At 39.7% G+C, this 23,775-nt stretch overlaps 1 long non-coding RNA gene across 1 annotated transcript; it reads left to right on the top strand.

Annotated features, from left to right (window-relative positions):
• Positions 1-5,801: 5,801 nt before the first annotated feature.
• On the top strand, positions 5,802-17,579 carry LOC309670512. Its single transcript, XR_014269012.1, has 3 exons — positions 5,802-5,893; positions 6,120-6,223; positions 17,523-17,579. It is a non-coding gene; the product is annotated as an uncharacterized lncRNA (long non-coding RNA).
• Positions 17,580-23,775: the final 6,196 nt, after the last annotated feature.

Genomic DNA, 23,775 nt, shown 5'->3' with positions numbered 1-23,775 from the left:
CAGAAAATCTGGGAAGAGGATGATTACAGGTTTAAGTGCAGGGACTGTATTAGGGGGAAAAACATGAAGCTCAGCTGTGTTTGGAAGAGCTACAGAAAGGAAATAAAGCCATTGGTATTTCAGTGGCCAAGAATGCCTAAAATCTGGTAATGCACCTTGGTGGCTATTTAACTGAAAGCAAATGTTTATACTTAATTTCAGTTAATTTCAATGCAGAGTGGAATTGATAACGGTAACACCACTACCTATAAATGGTGCTACATTGTCAAAGTTGAAATAAGTGAAATATTAGTTTATGCTATATTTTCAAATACTTTTAGTTATTTTCATTGTTGACTGAAAAAGATCAAATTGAAAATTAATTGCGAACCTTTCATATGCATATTAATAAACAGCTTTCAAAACTACACTGAGATTGCCGTGACTGGGCACCTCAGTCACAACAGAAAGTTAAGCTCTGTTAAACTAAGTCTTTAGTTATTTACATTGCTGAAAGAAGAGCTAATACAATGTTCAGAATAGTAAACTTCCTTCTGATAGGTTATATAATTTAAAATCTGGTGAAACTTGGAGAGTTATATTAATTTAGTGTTGCAATCAAGTGGTTTGTATGAATGATGTAAGACTAAATTGTGGTACATTTTTTATTGCTTTGGTAGCACTTAGCTTTCATATAATTTAACATTTCTGAACAAAGAAGAATGTCCTTAGAGCCTATACTGATTTTTTTTTTTTTTCTGTTTTTGTTCTGATACTTATACTGGAGAGTCCACTGTCAACTACTGAGAAACTTCTGCATAAACTGCAGCCCTATGGCAAATATGTGTCTCTGTTGAGCTATGTGAAATGATCTTTTAACTCACTCTGGAAAGAAGAACAAGTTGTCTTTTTAGGGATTGGATGGCGGTGGGATGTAATCATTAGAGTCACTAGCATGTCTATGATCTGTGAAAGGAATGCAATAAGCTAAAAATTCTTTGCTCTGTATTTTCAGTGCATTGGGCCAGTAGACTCTAGACACTATGCAGAATCTTACCCACGGAAAAGTCTGCAGGATAAATCTTCAAATACTAAATGATTAAGCGTACAGGAAAATCCAAGCTAAACTAATTTTAAAGCAGACCGGAGCTATTCTAGAAATTTATTTCACACTTCTTTTTCTTTGTGTTTCATTGGCATATCTAAAATGTGTTCATAAAGTAATTTAGAATATTTGGATTTTAAGGTACTGCAAAAGTGTAAACTATTCTTTTGGAGAACAAGTACTTTTGAATGAAACAGTTCTTTGGAAGGGGGGAAATGAAACATTTCCAGGAGTTTTCTTTCTCCCTATGTGCTATATCTGTACCTAAATGTACAAAACCAGAAGTCTGGGGTAACGTCAAGATATAAGGAGTAAAATTTGAATGATGAAACTAGATAATTGGGTTTTATTTCAGATATGTAAGTTACTGTGTTAATGTAGAAAATGTAAGGGGGTTTTATTTATTTTTTTGTTGTTTGTTTTTATTAATAAGTTCCTGCAGTGAAATTTTACACTGAAAATAATGTTACTTAATGTTTATATTCTGTTTTGATCTTTAAAGACAGAGAAAGACAAGAAATTAATAAAATAAGGGACTTTTCGTAAAATAAGGGATAGAGTGTGATTCTGTCTGATTTTGTTTTCCCACTGTAACTCTGTTTCTTGTCCCCTGGTCTTCAGTCTATGATTACCCTCTTTCCAATGAAAAATATTTTTTTTTTCTGGAATTCTTAGATTTAAATGTAAGACAGACTCCACAGACAGATCTCAAGAGTGGAAGCTACTTGCAGATCTCCTGAGTTATCTTCTGAATGTAAAGATTTATTTGCAAACAGCAAGTTACTCTTCAGTATCATTATAATTAAAATAAACTGAATGTTACAATGTCTAGAAATGTAGAAAGTAAATAATCTATGTATGTATGTAGTCTTGCATATGTATTAATTTCTTCTTCCCAAAATATCAGAAGGATCTTGGGTTCAGAGACTTGCTTATTAAGGGCAATGAGAAGCACAATGAAAAACTTAATCGGCGACTTTATATGATGAATCCTAGCACTTGGTACGACCCATCACTTCTGGAAACAATTTATGAGTAGCTGAGTGACTCTCAGTGCAGCAAACTGTGTGTCCAGAGATTTCTAAATATAGATATAGTAATTCAGAGCCAGTTACTGTCAGTCAAATCAATATAGATATTAAAAATGTCTGAATCTATTTTTGGTGTTGAAAAATAAGAGCAGTTACTGAGATTTTGGCAACTATGTGATGTGCTTTTAAGAGACTCTGCGACTGTTTATCCATGCCGTAGTAGCCTCTGATAGAAATTGATGTGACTGTCCTGATATCTGCATCTCTATATTTAATATATATACCCATACACACAACACATTTTTCTGGTCTAAAAAAGAAAGGCCTGTAGTGGAAAGTGCTATCTATTGCCATGTCCAAAGCTGGCAGCACATTTTGAGCAGCTGACATTTGCCTTCACATGTAGGAAATTCCTTCTTCACTGTACAAAGCAATAGAGACCTCCTGTGAATTACCATGTATTTTATCCCTTTTAACTTGTTTGGTTTAGTGCCACAACAAGCAGTCTGATTTGGACCTGTGACTGCATTTTATGAACACTGTGATTTTTTGGGGCTAAAAATCCAGTAATTATGATGAAGTTTAATCACAATATAACCCCAACCGTCTCACAAAAACTCTACAGACATTTTGTGTTAAGAGGAGAATAAGGAAGAAAGACACAGAAGGCAGAGCAACCTATAACCGCTTTTCACTCCTGATGATTTTCTCCATACATCTTAAACATTGGTTGTGTGCTATGTACTCTTCTGTCAGATCAGACTGACACATGGGTTGGGGTAAAAGTTGGGAGAAAGGTTATTCTACAAGCTGTGAAACAGTTCTACTGTTGCTGGGAAAAAGAAAAAAAAGTGTTAGCATATTTAGAGGAAGCTTTCATCCTAGGGAAATGCCCCAGTGTGATTTCGGTGTAGCATAAATTAATTTCCCTTACATCTGTTTCAATATTTTCTGTGACATGCCTATTAATTATAAAATCTATTTGTTGCACGAGCAGTTTTCAACCTCTAATGTCCACCATAGCCCATCTGCTCCACCCACAACACCAGAGTCCAGAATAGCGAATTGACTGTGTCACGGTTGCTTCCCCAGCAGTCGCATGTCATCTGAAATCAAAATGTTTGGTTGTAAGTAGTCATTTTAACCAGACAGGCTAGTCCTTCAGACAGAATGAGCTGAACTGCCCAGTCTCTCAATGAAAAAGATACAGCTATTAACTTCAGACTGGAGGCATTCATTTGGTTAAACCACTATAGCTGGGAGAAACATACTCTAATAACTAGAATAACTTTTTTTTTTTTTTTTAATAAAAATAAAAAACCCAAACAACCAAAAAGAGGGTTTTAAGTGGGACCAAACCCAAGCAGTTTACCATGAACGTTGTGTTCCAGTCTGGGCCTTATACTAACAGGAGGTGTAGTCAGCCTCAAGGTAACCCTTACCGCAATAACACAGGTATTACAAGTATCACGATTGGATAAAAGAGAAAGACCGGGTGAGACACAACGTAGCAGCTCAAAAAACATTTTTAAAGTCTAAAAATTCCAAGCAGAAAACAACATTAGTCTGTGTAGCATATGAAAGGTGTAAGGAGTATGGACTTTTCCGTCCCTTTCTCAGCTAAGCAATTTTTCAGCATAATTTGGTGTTCTCCTGTGATTCTTTCGACTTTTTTCTTACTAGGCCTGGCATTATCAATTATTATGTGACACTCTTTCCAGCAGGGCAGGTCTAGATTCCAAAATCAAGTATGTTCAGCTCCATAAGAATGGAAATAAGAACATCTCCTGTAAGAGTGAAAAGCAAAGGAGCTCTTTTTACAGAGCTGTTAGAGTGTGTGCACAACACGGCAGAAAAGCTCACTGAAAGGAGCCGAGCTTTAAGGCAGGGAAGGAAGTAGACTAGCTGGTTTTAAGAGGTCGTTTCACCTCTAGCTTGTCACGTAATGACTAAAATTATGCCTGTGTTCATATAATACTTTTTATCTGTGATGTCAAAGTGTTTTTACAAAGTCAGGCAGTACTGTCTTCATTTAAAGACAGCAAAGTCACCAAAAAAATTAAACTTGAAAAGCTGCAAAACAAAACTTTGTAATAATAAAAAGATCCCATCAGAACAAGACTCCAGGCTTGCAATCAGAGGGAGCATTTCCATGCAGCTTGGCCCCAACTTCAAATTTCAGTCTTCATTCCACTGCCATATAACGAGGAATAGAAGCTGTCTCTTGCTAAGACAGCTCTAGGGGACAAATACGTGATCTTTCTAGAACTTTAGGACTGCTGCTGTTGCCCTGCCTGCATTGCCTCTAAGGAACTCTCCTTTCTCTCTTTCCCACTGTGTCTTCAAACAATTCAGTCAAAGACTCATGATATACATTCCTCTTCTCTAGTGACTGTATACTGAGTACAGTATAATTACAAGGTCCCACTGTTTGGATCTAGCATTGTTTTAGATTCACCTTGCACAAGGTGTAACACATTTGGAGAGTGTGATCTGGTCTTTATGTTTCCTCTTGCCTTCTTCCTGCTCTTGCTAACAGCTATCTTCAGTTGGAAAAGCTGTGGAATTTGTGTGGGGTATAGAATATTCCTGGTAAGTGAGAATTTTGTTTTGTTTTCCAGGAGGGAAAGTGCAAATTTACTTGAACTGTCCTGACTCAGAATGGACATTACCCATATTTCTGTTTAGGATGCGCTTTTATGAGCAGCCAGCAGGTATGATTTTTAGTAGAAAACACAGATACAATAAAAGTTTTTTAGTAAATAGAAAGTCTAAAGAAATACAATCACACAATAGGGATTTATTCCTTAAAATGGATCCATGCTCATGCTGCAGACACTCTTGCCTTGCTGTTTCTTTACTTCACATATAGAGGTGTAGAGGTGTGCAGTTGAAGTGGCTTTTGTAGAATTAATCATAAAACAGACGCTCAGTGAATTTGTCTCACATACATTTTTTTCTGCAAGGACTTATCAAAGCTTCATAGCAATAGCATTAATTGTAATTCTCAGTATGTAAAAAGAACATGTGGATATATCTGTGTGCTAGGCAAATTTGCCAAATAGCGACTATCGTGAATTAAAAAGTTTGAGATCTAAAAGGTGTTTGGCAACTTGGGGTATATCTGAACCCTCACTTCCCCCTTCTCAGCAGTGGTTCACATAGTGTATTTGTTTTGCACCTCTATGGTCTTGAAACAGAGGGGGAAATACAACTGGATAGGAGATGATGTCAGCCTCTCTGTTATCAAAAGATACAGTATGTGTGTGTGTGTTTGGAAAAAAGGAAAAGATACTGGCTTGGAACCCAACTAAGACAGCTGTGTCTGCTGTGCCATTACTGTTGCTGGATCAGCGCTGAGAGAGGAAAAAGCCCCAATGCTTTGGACCCTCTGCTTCTGCAGCTGTCGGACAAAGGTCTGAGTTTCCTGCAAACACTGTGAAGACAGCATCTCTCAAAGGGGCTAGGGAAAGCTTTATAAAAGCAGAGAGATGGAGGGGAAAGCTCTCCCTTTCTCCCTCCCATCTACAGGGCACTCATCCACTGGTGTGCCAGGAATGAAGTGATTTTCTGTCTGCTCTGCCTATACAGCCTCATTTCCTGTGCATGCTTGGGCCCAAATTCTCAGCTAGTTTGGCACAGCTCTTCCCAAGTCAATGGAGCTGCCCCACTCAGGACCTAGCAGCTGAGGATACAGCCTTCAGTGTTATTCTTAGGCTCTCTGGCACGCTGAAAGCAGAGAAGGAGCATCGTGCTTGTCTTTGCACCCTTTGACTAGGTGAGCTGATCTTACAGCTATGAAGCTGAGTAGATGTGAGTGTTGGAGAGGGCATGCACTATTTTCTGGGAACTGAGTCCTAGCTGTTCTGTGCTTACTGCAAGGGTGGAAATCTAAAATGCTGGGACAGAGTTAAATCCTTTGGGAAAGTGCAGTTTTCATGAGTCTGATAGTCTCAATGTATGCACTCTGAATTTTTTTAACCATTTCTTTTCTCTCCTGACAGAAACTAACCCTAACTGAGGATTTTTGTTTTCATTTTTACATTTTGTGCCTGAATTTCTGCCAGATTACACCCAGGGGGGACTTGAGCCTTTAGCCACATAATGGGTGAGTGAGCTTAAAAAAGTATACATTTTCTGCACCTTAATCATTCTAAGGACCACAAAACTACATCTAATGTATTTGTCAATCAGTCACATGGGAAGGAAGGTCTGGAAGTACTGAGCAAACTGAAATCACTTGCTGTGTGTTTTGAGAAATTCTTCCACTTTTTAGGTGGAATGTGGCAACTGTTAAACAGTACATGGCAACCACAGAGACAGTCTGGGACAGGATGGGAAACAGGAATACAATATTCTTGTGGGAACTGTGGGGGAAATAGAGAGAGACAGACTGCCGTGCAATAAACTCCAGGATCTCTTTGTGCAGAGGAATACACAATTGGAGGGGTGGGGGGTGGAAGGGAAGAGAGGAATAGGAAAAATAGACTTCCCCTCCATGAAATGGATATTATTTAAAACAATAGCTGAGAATTTCTCAAATTACCAAAAAATATGATGCTGAAGAATACAGAGACAAATACACAAGTGAAGAGGGGGAAAGAAAGAGCAAGAGAAATCTCAAAATCAGCTGGATAGTGCTGGTAATTTCAAGACTACAGGAGGAATACTTGTTCTAATCTGTAAGCCTTCTTGATACTGTCTAATTAAAAAGTACATGGAAGATAATTTTACCAAAATTTTTATCACGGAACGTAAAACTGTGGGGATTTCCAAGTGGGGACTTCCTAAGTTGAACTTTAAATAGGACCTTTTTATATATATTTTTCTTTTTAAGGCTGTTGCTTTGTACTTGCAGTTATTTTCAAGAGAAAATGCTAATTCTGAGCCTACAACCACATACCTAAAAGGCAAATCTCAAAAGAATTTTGATCCCACTGTTATGCTAAGATATGTGGCAAACTTTCAAAATCTTTTAGTGTACCTTTTAAAAAAGACAGACCCTAAGTGTCTGGCTGTAAGCTTTTGAGTATTGAACACTTTCAAAAAGCTGAGCCTTCTTTAGCTGCCTAATTAAGCATCTCTTCTGAGTGGCAGAGCATGTGAAAATTTGCTCTTTACCCCGATGTCGTGGTTTAGGCCAAATCCACCACTGGGGACCCGAATGTCAAAAAAGATGCCACTCAACCTCTGTTGCACTCTCTCCGTTCCGATTTGTCTGAGCCTGTACATCACAGATGCAGTTCACTGCTGCTTAATCTTCAGGTTTGCCGTGTTAGCTGAGGGCTTGACCTGTGAGTTTCTGAGTACTGCTACTGAAGTCCTTTTAGTTTAGCTGGAGAGTACTCCACAACTCACCAGCCCAAATCTGGTGGTGTTATCCTGTCATATGCTTGTCCTTCTGGAAGCACTTGAGTATTTTTTTTCTTTTTCCTAGAGTGAATTTAAAATGTGATTTGACTCAAGATTTTTGTAACTGCTGCTGTTATTGATGCTAGAAAGTGGGGTATGTAGCATAAGTAAACCTGCTACGTTTGAAGAATCTTGATCTGTATGGCTGAACTTCTGAGCCTCTGTCAACTTCAATGAGCACAGAAATGTGCTTGTACAGCTCAGGCCCTAATTGCGCAACCAGGACTCTGTTTCGTTTTTCCATAATACAGCATGTCAGCAGAAACACGAAGGGTAGAGCCAAGGGATCCTGGCTCCCAGGCTCCTACGCTTTCTCTGGACAATAGTTTTCTCTTAGAAACCAATAAGTTATGGAATAAAGACTGCTCCATTTAAAACTATCTTGGGCTTTATGGCTAAAAGGATTTAATAAAAGAGGAGTGATTACTGAAGTATGTTACTGCTGAGGGGGGTGAGGATAGTTAAAACTTATGAAAAGGCTTTGCTTGCAGCAGAAAAGCACAGTAACCACTTAAAAATATCTTTGCTAATGTTTTTATTTCAAAAATGGAAAAAGTGAGTCAGCACTGAAGGCTCAGTATTCACTGCTACGTCCAAACTCAGCTGCTCTGGAGAGTCTCCCCATTCCCTCCCCCCATCTATGCTGTTGGCACAAGTGAATATAGCTGCTCCTAATTTAGCAACAAGCAGTCGCTACCTTTGCACAGGCTCTAACAACGATCCTGAGAGGTTTTCTGCTGTAGGAATTTCTTTTCCAAGGCTGTAAGCAATGGTGGCCTCTGCACAAAAATACAAGGAAAATAATACGTAGGAATCATTTTCAGGTGACAAGTATGTTCTGCGTTCAGACCGCTGGAACAAGAAAGTGATGCTGGTGGAGCTCAGCTCCAGTAGCAAGAAACCAAATGATTTTCATATACACCCATCCTGATTTATACTTGGTGTAGGGGCAAATTCACCGTGGCAATAGCTCTGGGCATACCTACTGAAACAAATCTTTCCAAATGCTAGGAGATTTTGTAACTGTGCCCTGGGCTTGATCAGCTCTGATTCTATACTGTATTTTGCATTGTGATAAAAGGCAGAATAGCTGTATTTAGAGGGTCTTTAGTGGTTATCTGGTCCATAGGAAATAAATAAGGGGTCAATATTTTCTATTATACAAAGTAGATACTGTGGTGTTGTCGCAGAGATGCGTATGAAAATGTGGAACACACCGTCTTCTGTCTCCTCATGCAGAAAGTCTTCCTACCTGGCATGCAGCTTTTTTTCCTGAGGAAAAGCTATATTCCATATATTTTTTTTTCCTTCAATATCTCCTGTGGGTCCCAGTCTGACAGGGTTTTCAATGCACACTGCAAGCCTAAGCGAAATACGCACCGCGCTGTGAAAGAGATACGTTACATAAGAGGTCTCTGAGGCTTACACAGTGCTGGACTGCAGTATAAACTGTCTCTGGGATGGATAAAAACCATCTCGCAACCTGGGATTAACACTGATTCTTGTCAGGGGCTCTTGATTTGAGAGAAGAGAAGGAAATTTGTGTGTGCTGTTTTAGTGAGTTTTAGCAGCTATATAAACCACAGTTTGAAAGTCTGATGTGTATCTAACCATCAGCATGCCTGAACTGTGTTTGATAAAAGGGGCGATGAGCTCCAGTTATGCAGCCCTTACTCCTGTTGCTTCTCCTCTGCCTCCTCTGCAACCAGAGAACAACCAGGGATATTTGCATACAAATCCTGAGCATTTGGCAACTTTTGCTGCAGCATGAGAGAAAGGGAAAGACATGCAAATTCCCCATAAGTTAGTTTGTGTTTCAGCCACACTACAGAAGATTTAGCTTATCAACTCCTTGGCAAGCGATCCCAGGAAGGCAGGTGAGGGTCTGTCTGCCTGTCTGCAGCTTCTCTACAATGGCCAGAGCCCAGTACATGGAAGATCGACTGAAGTTCTGGGGTGACAACGGTGGTTGCAGTTCCACCCCTCAGATACTGAGTGTTTAGCTTTGGGGAGGGCAGGACAGAGCTTTCCTGGAGGCTACTCCAAAGCTTCTGTCTCGACATCCACAGGGACTGCTTGCCATGACAGAACTCACTCACTTCCGGCCTCAGTGGAACACAGGCTGCTTTGGCTTTGACTTCTCTAATAGCCCAACAAGCTTCCTTCTAGCAGCACACACAGGCTTGGAGATGTCCTCCCAGACCTCCAGGCAGGGCATTCTAACACATTCACTGTTTTACTTCAGGGGAGAGAACAGAAGTTGTATGTTACTCAAATTTCCTAGTGAACTACCAGCAGGCATTCAGAGTGCATCGTAGAAGATGAATACTTTAAATACCTCTGTTAAAAAAGATCAAAAAAGTAGCTATATACCAGAAATAAATCCCTGCAGTTAGTGACCCATTATCCTAAATATGGATCTGCATGGGAGAGAGAGGGGAGAAGTTGGACCATGATAATTACTGAACACCCGAAGTCATGCCTGCCACAATACCAAACATTTCACTGGAGATATTCAGTACCTCACAGCGTTATATGAATGCTGCAAGTTCAGTTTCAAATCGCAAAGGTGAATTAAGGAATGGATTTACAAGGAGGATGGTATAATATTAAACTTATGATATTAGTCCTGTACCATACCATATTTTTTCTTCAAATTTCTTACCAAAGAGCTGTAGGAAGCTGTTACCTGAAGCTGTTAGATAGGGATATAGAAATGTGTCCTCCTGATACACAGTGCTTTCAGAAAGCTTAGAAGCAAACTATAAAGCGCTGCAAGGTGTTGCCTACTGCAGATCACAGCCTTATCTATCAAATCTATTAGATACTTTTAGACTGCTGTTTTTTATACATACTTATGTCTTGGGTAAAAAGATTTTTTTAAATTGCATCTGCTTTTCATTCCTCTTTTATCAAGGGGAATTCTTGGTATCATCCAAGGGACTGTCACCTTGCTGTTCTGTAGGTTTAGCAAACAGTGGTTTGTTTAGAGTTGCAGATAAAATTGCCAAACTTTTATGAGTCAAACCATCTCCAAAATATGTTTTCTTTCCAGGAGAAAGCCTACACGCAAGCCTTTTATGGCATTGTGTGTTTATGCTTTTAGTCTGTACGGTGAATGAATGGATCACTCCACAAAACACAGCGCAGAGGCATTTGATGACCGTGCTCAGCAGTGTGTGAAGCCACTGGGGGTGGAGGCAAAAGTGCAATGAACCTGCTTGGTTTTCCATTCTTGCAGAAGGGAAAGAAGAGAAACACTTATCTGAGTTTGGGAATGATTGTGTCAGTGCAGGGCTGGCTTTCTCTGAACTGCTGAGGAGCCAAAGCTCTGCCCCCCCCACCTCTGAGTCTTGCACAGCTCTCCACAGAGAAGTGGGCGACAATGGCAGGACAAAGGCTGAGCCATGGCTGTAGCAGCTGGTCAGTCAAAACTTTCAAGAAGATGGTGGGCCCCATGATCTGCCGGTGCGCTGAGGCATAAGATGCACAAGCCTTGCTGGTGCTCAACCAAATAGCAAGCTTGCTGTCCGCAGCTCCCACTAATATTGGAAATAGCTTACATCCAGAATGGTTTGCATGTCAGTGTGTATATCCTGTCCCCATCATCCAGTGATATGGTAAGACATTTTGCACCTTTGAAAGCCTATCCTGCACAGTGCTCCCAACAGTGTCCCTTGGGGCTCCTTCTAACATTGCAAACTTAGTATGGCCTTGGTCAGCAGTCATTTTTTTTTTTTTTTTCCTGAATCCATCTGCTTTATTGAATTCCTGTGCCTGGAGAAACATCTGGACCAGTAGTAGAAATAAAACTGTTATATTACAAATCTGAAAGATTAGGAAAGATAGCATATTTTACCTGTGACAAGGGAGATTGAAGTGATTGTTAATGGGAATTCCTAATGGGAAATATTTCAGTAAATCAAGCATACTCAAAATACTGTTCTATAAGTAAAGCTGTTATAAGAAAAATATTTAAGGTTTTGAAACATATTATATTGCTTTCCATTGGAAATACATTTTGTCCGTAGCTGAATCTATGCTAGTAATTGATTCTGTACAACTTTGATATTTTATTTTTAGAACTCAAAACATTGCTAACACTGCATGATCCTTATTTATTAGATTTGTGCGGAGTACATGGAAAGATGCTGTACAAAACCTGGTTAGCAACTGAATGACATGCCTGATCTATTTGGAACAAACTGATTCAGCTCAGATCTCTTCCCCACCATCAGGTATCTGCCTTTATCTCCCATGGAAGTGTGGGCATCAAGAAGAATTTACAAATGCATTTTAGCTAATCAGCTTTCATTACTATAGGCTGATCTTCAAAGAGTCTGGATCTCAGTAGTTCTGATAGTAAATGTAAAATTTTCAGTAGTAGCTTCCTATGTATAATGTCTCTCAAAAGAATATTATCATTGCTGTGAAATCAAGAACCTTTTTTTAAAAAAAGGTGCCAGAATCAAGATTTTCTTAAAAAAGCCACAAGAAAGCATGCACTTCTAGATAAGGCAGTTTGGTTACTTTGCAAATGCAGGCAGATTTGCAGGCTCTTGTTGTTAGGGGGCATAAATGACGCACACTGCAAGTCATAAATGCCTGTTGCTGCGAAAGAGTGGGTGCAGTTTTGGGTGAGCTGCGGTGTGATATTTCCATCTGATACCTGGAGTCAGCCAATAGCAGCAGGTGATGAGAGGCTGAAGAGCACAACATGTTCCAGTAGCACCTGAGGTTTGATCTCTGGGGCACACTTGCTGCACGCCACATAGCGAGCCTCTGTCATTGCTTCATTGCTTCCTCTGAATTTGGTGCATGCAAACCGAAAGTACATTTATTTTGTGCAGATCTTCAATAAGTAGTGGCCATTTCCTTAGGGTTATGATCCACCGAACCAAGAAATAGTTCTTGGACATCCTGGTGCAGGCATTGATGTTTCTCTAGCAGATATGTATTTACTTCTTTTCTTTCTGGTTTGCATTCAGGAGTTGTGCCTTCTGCAGGATTTCACTCCCTACCATCTGCAGTAATTACAAATGATGGCGGTTTAAATACTTTGCCAGCTATATTTTTTCTCTACACCATTTAGAAAATCACAGCATCTATGATCAGACAATAGGTAATATGTCTTGCACTACATGGAGTCAGAAGAGGGATGGATGTTTCTGTTCGCTTTGTGGAAAAAGAGAAGGTGTGAACAGTGTTATCTCAGGGATTAAAGAAAGATGTGCCTACCCATGCTATTTTACTGCTTATAGCAAGATGATCTCTGGAGTGCACGCATCACCCTTGGGAATGAGTTTCGGATTAGGAATGGGATTTAGCTGCCATAAATGAAGGGACTGTACCTAAAGGTCCAGTTTTACTTTGGGTTCCTCATCTGTGAAATGTCAAACTTTGACAAATTGGAATGAATAGTTTTAACAAAGGTGATGTTATTAGTTTGGCCTCAGGGTATGTGGTACGTTGTGGTGTAGTGTTCACTTCACAGGATCCCCAAAGGCAGAAGATCACAGAGCTCATTTTGCACATGTAGCTGTAAATCCAGGGGGAACCTTTTGCGACGGCTTTCTGTGGACTGAGCAGTCTGGAAAAGGCTCACCTCCCGCTGAAGGCAAGCAGAGGTAGTTTAGGGTGTTTAAGTGGTGAAAGCTGCATTGTAAATAAGATATTTGACCAGAACTGTCCTGCTTACCTACTCCCACGCTTGCTGGATTTTTTTACTTTTTTTTTTTTTAATATAAGTACATGGGTAAGTTTTTTCTCTCTTTTCTTGGCTGTTTTTTTCTTTTCCTCTCAAAAACTGCAATTGTGCTTTCATGTCCTAAAGGAACCTGAAAGCCTCTAAGTGGGAAGAACCATAAAAGTGGCCTACAGGGAGGTATCTCGATTTTGCAGAACCAAGAAGAGGAATAAGAGTCTGGTTGCGATCTGTACTTTCCTTTATTTCAGGATGGTACTCAGGACTTGTTGCTGCCATACGGTTATTGCTACCCACTGAACGTGCTGATGAACTGTACCATCAGAAGACCTCCTCAGTTGCGTGAAGTTGTATTATCCTAAGCAGTAGGCACTCAGAAGTTGCAGAGATGGGGACCTGTTTCTTCAGTTCTTTTTTCTGATGTCTTCTAATGCTGGCTGTAACATCCTCTGGATGTTGTGGGTTTCAGTCTCCTTTCAGTTTTAGTGGTTACATTAGTTTGTTACAAAGCTCTTTTCCTAGTGAGGCTGAATTAATTTGAAAACTGTGATAAGAGAATCTAATATCTGTGTTTAGTTTGTACCCCCTAAATCTGTGTGGCCATATGTGCATTTTAATAATCAAATGTATAGTAGAACAAGTGAGTGAAAAAAACCAACTGCAACTTTCTGATCTTCCAACACATTGGAAAAATGGTTTTGTCTTTGACACAAAAGGAATCTAGCCACATTTCTGCAGAATCCCCAGTTTTGTACTCTAAGTTAGATTCAGTTTATATCCCAAATACACAGATGTAGGTGTTACTATAATTAAGACATCATTTGAGAATTTTTATTTTTGGTGTAAGTTCTTTGTTTTCCTTTGTGTTTCTTTATGTACAAGCAGAATTTAGATCTACAGATTGTTTGCACAATGCAAATAAATGCCAAGTAATTAAGTCTATCTTTTAAAATTAATATAGAGAAGCAAGGTATATATAAGTAAATTTTGAAAGTGCTTTGCCTAGATGGAAATTTGTGACTGTCAAAGAGAAAATGGAAATTGATTGTAGGTGAAAAAGTAATTTGATATAATTCTAATGTATGAAATCCTTCAGCTTGTGCCAGGAGAAGGGAGAGTAACTGGGTTATACTTAGCAGGAAGGTGCAAAGCTGAAGTGAGATTTATGTCTTAATTTACACATACTTCTATGCCATTGTCAGTTGTTTTCCCTTCCACATTTGTCTCTTCTGGGTTTTTTTTTGGCTTATTACTCCATACCGTACAGAGAAACCTAACTAAAGAAAACATTTAAGATTTTAAGTCAGGCTGAGACCAGACTCTGCCTGATTAAGGACAGAACGGAATTATGTTTTGTGGTTGATATATCCCTCTCTTAAAATGCTCTATGTGTATTGAAGAGCTACATATACACAAAATCTTTTCCATAGGGTGTCCAAACTGCTTTGTGAGATGGGGCCAGTGCCTGCACACCCCTTGGGAGAAGATCTGTTCCTTTAGGCCCAGAAGGAGAAAGGCCCAGGACCTGTATATAAGAGGCACTGGGCAGTGGAAGTCTCTGTAATTCCTGCTAATCTGGTGACGCTGTGAAACCACATAAAGGCCAGTCATTGCCTTGTCCTGGCAAAGTGTGTTATGACCAGTTGCGAAGAGGATCAGCTTACACCAAACGCCAATGTCACGAGGCATCCAACTTTCACATTGCTCTGGGAACCAACCTTCTCACCTTACCCCATAACCCTTAGCACAGAGGTAGATGAGAAAGCACATTTGCTTAGGAATTTAAGACCAGAGGGGCACCTTGCCAAAGGCAGTTTCCTGCAGTCCTACAGTACATTTTGTGTTTATGATAATGCTGCAGGAGTAACTTGATCATGAGTTGTGTGTCTTCTCAGGTTTTATCATCACTGATTTCACAAAAGACATGTTTTCCACTTTCTTCTTCTGGTGGGATTCTGGTGGAAATTAGAGTTGTATGGTATTGTTTTTAAGATAGCACTTGTCTTACCAGGACAACACCAGTCTTGAATGATCTTGGTCAGATACTACTTTGTGAGTTCATTATGACTGTGCACTTAAGATGTTAAGCACTCTGGTTTTGAGGAGTTTGTGTTGTGATTGACTGAATGGCAGAGATCTTCTCAGCCTCCTACGTAGTGGTGGAGCCGTGCTAATAGCCCTCTGCTAAACATGGAGGTAACATAGCTGCTGGCATCTTGGTTATGTCTAAGGCAAAATTGCTCTGACTGCCAAAAAAAACCTATTGCCTCCTGACTTACAACTTTGTATATCGCTTTTTAAACTATTCAGTTGGCTGGCCTAGATGAAATTACCTCCTACAGCGATATAACACAGTGTATTTAAATGAGTATTTGTACCCTTCATTTCCTACAAGGTGATGAGAACTCCCATTACACAATAGTTTCAGAAGAAATTCAGGGCCCTTGTCACGTTGCAACACTCTGTCACTAAATTAAGAGCTTTTGGGGCTACTCTGCTTTATAGTTTTTGAAGTGCCCTACATGTTTATATCACTGTGTAAATAATAATCCTTAGTCTAGCAATATTGCCTTGTAATAAAAATAAATATATAATGGAAACCCAGCCTCAGTAGAGAGGGATATCTTTAGAAGAGTTTTCCCACACCATTGGGAAGACCCAAGTTCATTGTCAATCAGAAGAGGGAGATTGGCTGTGAAATTTTAGTAGTTTCCTCAAGTTTAGAATTTAATTAGTTTGCAATCGCTTTTTTTGGCTAAAAGAATATTTTGTAGTTAAAATAGAAAGCCCTACATTAATAATTGTAGTAAATGCAGATGGCATCATCCAGCCATGTCAAAAGCAAGTGCTGTACCCAACATCCCAGCACTAAGACTGGCAGTGAAAGGGGCAGTAGTGAAGCACACTGTCTGCAACTCAGCTGGTCCTGGTTCCCGTGTCCAGTCCAGGGCCTGTTTGACAACACCATGGTTCTCACCATACACCTCCCTTCTGAGAACAGCTAGGGAGGAGCGTATGATGGGTGAGGAAAGCTGTGCTCAGACTGGTCCTACCTGAGGACGCAGTCAGGATGTGGTGAAAGGGCATGCCCTCTCCTGGGAACTGTGGTGCCCCCTTGCATCCTAATGTCTGGGTACAGCTTTTGAGTTTACTTTTCTGAAGACTGAGGAATATGAACTCTAAAGGACTGGAATAGCAGAAGGTAAACTACATTTTAAATAATTTTTTGTTTAGTTACTGCCAAAAGCAAAGGAAAGTGTGCATTTATAATGTGCAACGTATTTACTAGTATTTTAGGAGCTGTGGTGATAAGTTCTTCTTCCTTTGAGAGATAATACGGTGTATATTCTACTTTTAACTCCTTTGAGTGCATGGTTCATTATGTGGCTTTACTTCTACGTGATAGAGTACATCACAGAGCAGATATATTAGCTCAAGTCCCAGAAAGAGAACCAAAATTTAGTGTGGTTCTGCAGCAGAAGTAAAAAACCTGAGCTTTGGCAAACCTTACTGTGGCTATTTAGGAAGCTACAACATAGTGACCCCAAAGTTTGTACTGAAATTGCAGTGCATATTCCCATCTGGCAATAATTTTGTTGGGAACACTGGTGCTGAGGAGAGCTGGCTGACTTTGACATGGAACTGTACAGATACTGCACCTTGTCCCTCAGCTATTGTTTGGAGCCAAATGGGGTATGCCCCTGGCATACCTCATAGCATGGTGGTCATACACACACTTTGTGCCTCACAGTCACAACTAGTCCTTCCCTGAGGTGGAAGATTTTAATCCCCTTTCACCACTAGCTTGTTGAGGCTCCAAGTAAATCATACAGCTTGCTGCAGAGTTTGTGGCTGAGCCTGGAATTGAACCAGCATCTTTGTGTCTCAGCCTATTGTCCTAGTCTCTCTCTGTTCTTCGGGGTCTGACTCAGCTCTCCTCAAACATTCCGATTTCCATTTTTCCATTTTTTTCTGATTTTGTGTTCTTCCCCCCAGCAAACTTCTGCCTCCACTTCTTTTTTCCCTTCTTGCCACTCTTCATTATTTGATCTTTAAATATTCAGGAAACTCAATGAATGGCAATATAACATTGTGGAAAAAACTATTACAGTTGGATGATGCTACATAATCTCATTGCTTATTGTGTTAGAGACGATTTATTCTGTTTTATCAGTTTGTGAATAGATTACCCTTTTCCAAATACTAGGATGTCTTTTCTTTTTAGCTCACAATTGATCCTGTAAGTTCAATACTATTTATTTTCATTTATTAAAATTAAGTTTCTTTTCAGGGGGAAAGAAGAGGATACTGAGTTCTTTCTGCGTGAATTTATAGATTTTGCCAGTGTGCAGACTCTCCAAGTTTGGACTGGAAAAAATGTGGAAATGATAAAATGTCATCCAAGACAGAAAAGAAAATGAGGGATTCCTTTAAAGCATGCTCATAAGAAACAAAAATCACCTTTAAAGATTTTCTACCCCCTACATTTTTTTGGGAGGTCATTAAAACCAAAGCTAGTAAATTCCATTTTTAAACTATTAATGAGACCAACATTGAAAGGAAAGAGTTTTGGAGGATGATTTCAAGCTCAAAGGCATTACTCTCAAAGCACACACTGTTACTAGTAAGAGGAAATATTACACCTCACTTGACATCATTGCATTGTTTCATGAACTGTGCTTTTGTTTTATCTCCATGCTGGGATCATCTCTTCTTTGCAGGTTAAAAATGAAATGTTGGCATTTAGCTGGCATCCTCGTGTTTTCTTCATTTAAAAAACATGGTCAGAGCGACGTAGTTTTTTGAAGGAATAGTTGGATTTAATGATACTGGCGTTAATATTCTACAGAAATGTATTGGCAACTTCTATGCTGTGTAGGTACATTTCAGTTTGGTGAGAATTGGCCCAGCTCCTTTTTCCATTTGATCCCATTCAGATATCCCTACAGACCCATATACGTGCATACATTATGGATGGATAGAGGGAAGGATAGTCTTAACCTCTGTTTTCTGTAGTCTGGTTTATCGACAACATACTGAGTTTATTACAGTGATACCAGTCTTCTGTTTTTTCCCTTTCTTTCATCCTATTTTTTTCTCTTGATGCAAGTTGGGTGTAGGAAACATACTTTTTTGTTTGTCATTTTTCTAGTAATTTTTCCTGTCTATCTTTGATGGCAAGCTGCAATGTTACTGCTTGCCAGCAATAGTTAAATTTTAATGAGGTATTTGAGAAGTCCCAATGGAGAACCTGCCACATGTAAAGAAAATATAGAATAAATGCAGGAAATATGCAGGCCAGTGCTTTGCTTTATGGATTGTCCTGTCACACGTAACACAGAACTGTTCATTTAGTCATTTGTATGACTGTTCTTGATGAATGTTTTTCGTGTAATTATACTTTCCCTCGCAATTCCTCACAGGAAACTAGGTGGCTGGTTTCATCCAGGCACTTGATCAGAGCAGCCCTACCTTCTGAGAAAATTCAGGTCCATTTTGGAGATTCATGCCCACTTCTAACCTTAACAGATCATGGATTAACTTTCATTTCAACAGTTTTGCAGAACCCTTTTCTGTCTAAAGACTCCACTTTTGAACTCTGTTGCTGAAGGTGAGGGCAGTGAAGGATCAGAAGCTGAAGCTCCCCTCTCTCCTCATCTTTTTTTGAGGCGCGTTTCCTACTGGTAATTTCTGGACTTTGACAACAACTGAGCTTTCAGCAAATCAGTGCACATTAGCACCCTCAAAACAAGAAAACCAAAGGTAACTTGTGCAGCTGTAGTGCTTTCGACAGTCTAGAGAGTGACTTACTTTCTATATCAGGGTTATGCTCACACTGATGTCTGGCAAACTGTAAAGGTAAACGCCCAAAGAGGGGAAGGCTGTGGCTGTGGGGTGAGCTGTAAATACAGCAGTCTGTGAATCAAACTACTCTCTCTCTCCCACCCTTTCTAGAAATCTATCAAGTTGGCAGGCTGCCCTGCTTGAAATAAATGTGGAAAATATTATGTAACTTTGCCCTGTGCTGACAGCGTAGGCACTAGGCAGGTTTTAGTTACACTATCTCCCGTGGCTATTTTTGGTGACCAAAGGCTTCTCTCTTTAAATTTATGTCTCTATTTCCTTTCCCCCCCACCCTCTCATTTATTTTTTTTTCCACTGACAACAGAATGCAACTCAACATCTGCAAACAGGAAAACAACATCAGCAAAGCTGTTTAAGGGCAGGCTATTCCCTTTAAAAACAAAACAAAACAAAACAAAACTGCCAGAGGAGGGATATATTGCCTCTAACTGTGGCCAAGCACTGAAACAGGCAGTCTCAGATCCCCTCCCCTGGAGTTATATGCTGTGTCAATACCTCCCTCTGCTGAAAGCTCTACATTCTTTCTCTCTTGCTCGACTTTTTTCCTGTGACGGGACTTGCATAGATGAGGAGCAATCTGTAATACATAATAAAGCAGCCTGCTTAGTGCAACGCAGCTGCCCTACCACGATTATATGCTCAGGGGAGTGCATAAACTTACACTGTTTGTCCTTCCTCAGCGTGACTGTTTGCAGGCTAGAATCTGAGATTAGGAAAAGAAGGTAATTCCGAATCAGATGACTTTTAAAAATACTCTTCAAGAAAACCCTGTGCTGGAATTCAGCCATTGCCAAGGGACATTCTATTTAAAGACAATTTTATGTGCATGTGCCTTATAACCTCAATTTATTTCCTTCAGTTTTAGTCACTTAACTAGTTTTTGTTCTAGAAATAGTAAAATTACAGCATGGTTTGTGATCCATTGTGCTGCATGAACTACCATGTAAGACTTTAAGTGTTACGTTACTCAGATTGAATTATCTTAATGGTTGGAAAATCTATGAATCATCTCAACTACAGCTGGTGTGGTTATTAGGGAGCTCAAAGTCAAGACCTCAGTTTTTCAGGGGCTATGGGATTAGGGACCCAAGCCAGTCATTTCTCATCTCAGGTCATCATAGGATAAAGATTTTAAAGTGACCAGATTTTTTTTTCCTCTGTTTCAGGTACCCCAAAACTGACACACCAAAAAGAGTAGTGATTTTGTTACAGGTGAATGATTGAACTTAGTGGAGAATTGGGCCACTTCAAGGTGTCTTGAGTTAAGCGCCTAATTTTAGTAGGGGGCTAGAAGCAAAAGGCCCTAGTTCATAAAGAATGTTTTCCTTTATGTCAGCACACCTCTTCAGAAACGTTGAAATTTCTGCCAGTGTTACAGGAAAAGCTAATGCAGTGCAAAGCAATAGGTAAGCTGCAGCAGTTCACAGCTTTTTTTCATTAATAATCCTTAAGATTTCCTCATTATGTTCAGCTGCTTCAGAGGCAGTCGAGTTTCACCCTATTTGATGGCAGATGGCAACAACCACTTCACATCAACCGTGTTTTGGAAGAAGTACAAATCAGGTCATTCCTATTAACTTTTTCAACAGCACTTTTTAATGTCTTTGGGGACTTTGGTAATGTTAGAGGTGAGAGGAGTAATAAATCACACAACCAAATAAATATCTAAGGAAAAACTATAAATTCTGTGTACAGGAAAATTGACCTGATTGGGTCAGGATTAAAAAAAACAACACATGAGGCAGGGAAAGGGTAGAAGGCAGACAATAGGGTGCATGAAGGAGCACAGCTGTAGGGAATTAAAACACTCAGAAGGTCATATAAGGAGGAGAAGGAATCATCATCACATGGGTGAAGTTTTCAGGAAGGTGCTGTTGTATGGAGACTTGTGAGGAAACCTGACCTTATAAAGGACTACTTGCCACAAAAATGATGGTAGGAATTAGTCTTTGGAGGAAGAGAGGGGTGTTTGACTGGAAGCGCGCTGTGAGGTTGAGGTTTTATGGCTTTCTGGAAGATGGCTTCTCCTAGCAGGAAAAGGCTTGGCCAAGGAAGCGTGTCTTGAGGAATAGCGCCCTGTAGAGTAAAGGAAGTGCCAAAGATATCCACGTGATTCATTAAACATCACGTTTTGTATGGAGATTTGCTCATTATTAATTATTGTGCAGAACACTGTATTATTTTTGCCTCGTATCTTGGATATTTATAACTGGTAGAAAAATATTAGCAAAATTACTGGGTATGTGGAAGGAAAATCTTGGCATGTGTTTGTACTTGATGTTTAATCAAAATAATGTGATGTTTAGTGTTTATTTGTGTATTAAGTCTTTCATACATAGATTCTATAAGATACTGGATGTGGATGTGACCTGCTTAGCTGAAGCTGGGAAAAAGAGGTGCAAAATTACTTAAATGGATATGGGAAAAGGGATTCTCACTGATTTTTCTGGACTTCAGTGCTTTTGGGATAACGATAAGATTTCTAGCATTAGGTGGGATGTAGTTATTGCTAAAGAAAAAGGCATAATTTTGCCTTTTATTTTTTCTTTTCAGTCTGTGGTGCACAAAGATGATTTAGACGTAGCTTTGACTGAACTGTTCAGTAATTAACATATAAGCATTGCTGAACTTTGTGTTAGCTTGTGCTCTGTGAGAGTTTTAGATGGATATGGTTAAAAGACAAGGTCCCATTCTGTGCTTTGGAGTTTACTCAGATACTGTGAGGGCTCAGCTGAACGTCTTTTCTAAACAGAACTAGATTTATATGGGGGGAGGCAGGCTACAAAATGTGCATCCTAGCTGTAATAGGACAGTCAGAAATACATCTGTAATGCTGTGGGTATGTAGTAGTTTGCAGTCAGTTGAGTGACAAAGTCTAAAGCGGTGACTCAATGAGAATCTGCTGCTGGCTTTGGTTTTCCAGAGCTAGGTTCAATTTTGTGAGCTCTTGGAAGTTTCCCCACACTCCTCAGGATTCTTCAGGGATGAAAGTCCTTTATGGCAAACAAATGAAATGAGGATGTGATAGGCTTTGAACTCATAGCATAATTGCACTTGATTCATTTTTATCACTCTTTCAGAAAACAAGGAATATATATTTCTTTAGGCTCTTTTTGCTCAACACAGTGGCTATGCTCTAAGATGCCTCCTAATGAAGCTATATTTTAAGTACCAAAAATATTTGAACAGGCTGGGCTTACCATGCATTAAATACATGAATGTGTAAGACCCCGAGAGCAACTTGCTAGGAGCACACTTCTCTTGGAAAAAGCAGTGCCACATGTTATGTTGACCAGCCACTAGAAAGTAAACCAAAAGACTCAAGGAAATGGAACATATATCAGAAGGGATCATTATCACTCAGTGAAACATGAGACCAGGTAAATCTCAACTAGTTTCAAATTTTCTTACAGTCGAAACTCAGATCAGATTCCTCAAGAGTTCAAGAATTTCTGAGCAAACTGAGACCCGCTGAATACTTGGAACTGGAATAGCAGTTTTACAATAACATTCAAAGCACTTGCTATAAACATTAATAAATCCCCACAGCACCAATGTGATATAGAGAAATTTGATTAGTCTCTTCTTACAATTCAGCCCATAGGCAAACAAAGAAGCAGGTTTGTTAAGGGTTTTGGTATGTAATGATGCAGCTGGATATCTCATTGGGTGACTAACCTCCATAGGTAGGTCCTCTAGGTTCCTGTCTGTTTTTTAAGGACCTACAAACCTTTAAACATATCGTACTGAACAGGTTATCTTGGTGAAGTCTGGTTGTGAGGAGAGCTAGATAAGTTATTTGCAATAAATGCTCTGTGACAAAAGTATAGGTCCTATTTTTGGTTTGTAAATTGATTTTTATTTTAGTATACCTGACCATTATGCAGACTGTTAGGTGAGATATTAAATGGAGCAGGGCTACAAAGCTGGTGAAGGGTCTGGAGGACAAACCTTATGAGGAACAACTGAGGGATCTGGGGTTGTTTAGTCTGGAGAAGAGGAGGTTGAGGGGAGACCTTATCACCCTCTACAACTACCTGAAAGGAGGTTTTAGAGAGATGGGAGCTGACCTCTTCTCCCTGGTAACAAGTGATAGGACAAGAGGAAACGGGTTCAAGTTATGTCAGGGCAGGTTTAGATTGGATATTAGGAAGCATTTTTTCACTGAAAGGGTTATTAAACATTGGAATAAGCTGCCCAGAGAGGTGGTGGATTCACCATCCCTGGAGGTGTTTAAGAAAAGGGTAGATGAGGTGCTTAGGGACATGGTTTAGAAGTGGTGGTGTTTTTATCAGGGTAGGTTAATGGTTGGACTTGATGATCTTAAAGGTCCCTTCCAACCTCACTGATTCTATGATTCATGGATGGATCAAGATTTGCTCTGCAAATACTACGATTTGAATCCTGGTGCTAGTCTCACTATCCCTCAATCCAGTGGCTGCAAAGCCTGGTGAGGAGTGCAGTGTTTAGATGTGAAAATTTGGCTGAACACATACTAATGTACATCTTCTGTGAGTTGTCTGTTTTCTGACAGGGGTCCTATCAAAAAATGGTCTGCATTGTCACATAGAGTGGTTCGTTTTGATGCATATGGGTGTCTGTATGCATGCACATCTCCTCTTCCCTTGGTCCCCAAAGGAATTATACAATGTACATGTGCAAAAGAGACAGGATGGCCT

This window comes from Vanellus vanellus (assembly GCF_965231255.1).
Source record: "Vanellus vanellus genome assembly, chromosome: 3".
NCBI lineage: Eukaryota > Metazoa > Chordata > Aves > Charadriiformes > Charadriidae > Vanellus > Vanellus vanellus.
This window is presented reverse-complemented; position numbering and strand designations above follow the sequence as displayed.